General features: G+C 37.3%; 1 protein-coding gene across 1 annotated transcript in view; it reads right to left on the minus strand.

Moving 5' to 3' along the window:
* FCHSD2 (FCH and double SH3 domains 2) overlaps positions 1–2971 on the minus strand; it is a 246750-nt gene that overhangs the window by 142052 nt on the left and 101727 nt on the right. The window lies entirely within an intron of this gene.

Here is a 2971-nt window from a genome sequence, read left to right on the forward strand (position 1 = left end):
CTTACTCCTTGGAAGGAAAGTTATGACCAACCTGGATAGCATATTCAAAAGCAGAGACATTACTTTGCCAACAAAGGTCCGTCGAGTCAAGGCTATGGGTTTTCCTGTGGTCATGTATGGATGTGAGAGTTGGACTGTGAAGAAGGCTGAGTGCCGAAGAATTGATGCTTTTGAACTGTGGTGTTGGAGAAGACTCTTGGGAGTCCCTTGGAGTGCAAGGAGATCCAATCAGTCCATTCTGAAGGAGATCAGCCCTGGGATTTCTTTGGAGGGAATGATGCTAAAGCTGAAATTCCAGTACTTTGGCCACCTCATGCGAAGAGTTGATTCATTGGAAAAGACCATGATGCTGGGAGGGATTGGGGGCAGGAGGAGAAGGGGACGACAGAGGATGAGATGACTGGATGGCATCACTGACTCGATGGACGTGAGTCTGAGTGAACTCCGGGAGTTGGTGATAGACAGGGAGGCCTGGCGTGCTTCGATTCATGGGGTCGCAAAGAGTCGGACACGACTGAGCGACTGATCTGATCTGAACAGATGCAAACTACTACGAATAAAACAGGTAAGTAACAAGGATTTACTGTATAGCAATAGGGACCTATATTTAATATCTTGAAATAACTTTTACTGGAAAATGATCTGAAAAATATATAAAACTGAATCACTTTACTGTACACCTGAAAATAACACAGTACTGTAAATTAACTCTACTTCAATCTGTAAAAACACACAGAAAGAAAAAGATAAATAGCAGAACAGAGTGTTAATCAACTGGAAGATAACAGTTGAAAATTCAGACTGAAGTGCAGAGAAAAGCACATTAATAAAGAAAGTGCAGAAAAAGTACAAAAGACATGGACAGAGACAAAAAGTCTAATAGCAAAGAAGTCCTAACAGGGAGGTAAATGGAATTATGTTATTAAAACATTTTTACGTTGTTTAAGAGGTGACAAAATACTAATTCACAATAGACTTAAAGTTTGAAGAGCAGTAAAATTATCAATTCATGGTAATTTACAGTACGTCAAAAAAGCACATTGCAATCTCTAAAGTAATTACTAAAAGAATAACAAAATTATAAAATTAAAAAGCTAATAGTGAAGGAAATTTTGATAATAAAATGTGTAAGATTGCTCAATGTCATTAATCACCAGGGAAACTACAAATCAAAACCACAATGAGATATCACCTCATACCTGTTAGGATGCTTATTACCAAAAAAACAAATGACAACAAGTATTGGCAAGGTTGGGGGGAAATTGGAACCCTTGTGCACTGTTGGTGAGAATGCAAAGTGGTGCAGCTCTTTATGGAAAAGAGTATAGTGATTCCTCAAAAAATTAAAACTGCAACTACCACACATTATCCAGCAATCCAACTTCTAGGTATTTATCCAAAAGAAGTGAAATCAGGATCTCAAAGAATATTAGTATTCCCATGTTTACTGCAGCACTATTCACAAAAGTCAAAATATGGAAATAACCAAAATGTGGATAAATGCATGAATGTATTAAAAAATATGGTATATACATACAGTAGAATATTATTCAGCCTTAAAAAAGAAAGATATCCCATGCATGCATCCATGCAACAACATGGTTGAAACTAGAGGACATTATGCCAAGTGAAATAAGCCAGTCACAGAAGAACAAATACTGCATGATTCCACTTACATGAAATACATAAAATAATCAAACATAAAAAAATTCAGTTATACAAAATGAATAAGTTTTAGAGATTGTCTGCACAACATTGTGCTTATAGATAACAATACTGTATTGTACACTTCAAAAATCTGTTAACAGGGTAGATCTCATGTTAAGTGTTCTCATCACACTAAAAGAAAAAAGAAAAATACAAGATTAATCCAAAAGGAGGCTAAAGAAAAAAGAGAGTACGAAGAAAGGGTTGGAGTACAGAAGGAAAAATAGATGATTTTTGATCCTATGTGCAGTCAATTTGTTGTAAAGTTTGGGAAGTAAAATGGAGAAGTCAATATTTGTGGCCATGTGCTGCTTTTCTTGCTCCATTGGGAATCCATCTCAATTTTTGTTTGGAGAATCATCTTTTCCCGTTTTTAATCCATGTAGTTTGCATGAGGACTGTAACCTCTGTAACTCAAGATAAGTCAATGAGCCTCAATTCTGATAATTTTGTTAGAACTTTGGGGAAAGTGGAAAATGTGGACTTGCTAGCTCTGATATTTGTAAATAGGGCAAGTTAGGGGCGGCACAATGTGGGGAGAGTTGCTATGCCATGGAGAGTTGCTGAAGAATGAAGCCACTGGGGAAAGTAGAGCTAATGGATGGGAAGAAACATGAATTCTAATGCCATCATTTGAGGTCCTGGATCCACTCCTGTCTGGATTCCATCCATGCTGAAATTTTTAGTTATACATTCTCTTCTTGGTTTAAAGTCAGTTTGAAGTAAGTTTCTGTCATCTGCAATTTCAGAGTCCTGATAGGTATGCTCAATATATGGTGTGTGTGTAACTCGCTTCAGTTGTTGTTCAACTCTTTGTGACCTATGAAGAGCCTGCCGGGCTCCTCTGTCCGTGGTATTCTCCAGGCAAGAATACTGGAGTGGATTGCCATTCCCTCCTCGAATGCTCAAAATATATTTAGTGTTCAACAACTGCTTAGATAAAACATAAACACCATTATTACTGGCTATAATATAAGTTAATTCACAGATAAGTGGACTTGTCAAACCTCATTAAACATTCTTTGCCCAGGTATGTTAAGTGAAATTCAGATCATAGAAGAGCACAAATTGGTTAACTCTTTCAAAATATTCTGATATTAAGAAATGCAGAACTTCCAATAATTCAATTAGATTTGGTGAATGCACTGGCTATTTGAAACATCATATTTCCTCCCAGTTAGGAGGGAGTTGGATCAGTTCTCTACCTCTGTCTCCCACTCTCTCTCTGTGTGCGCTGACGGATACACACACACACACAAAACAT

Source organism: Bison bison, unplaced genomic scaffold (assembly GCF_000754665.1).
Source record: "Bison bison bison isolate TAMUID 2011002044 unplaced genomic scaffold, Bison_UMD1.0 scf7180017864284, whole genome shotgun sequence".
NCBI lineage: Eukaryota > Metazoa > Chordata > Mammalia > Artiodactyla > Bovidae > Bison > Bison bison.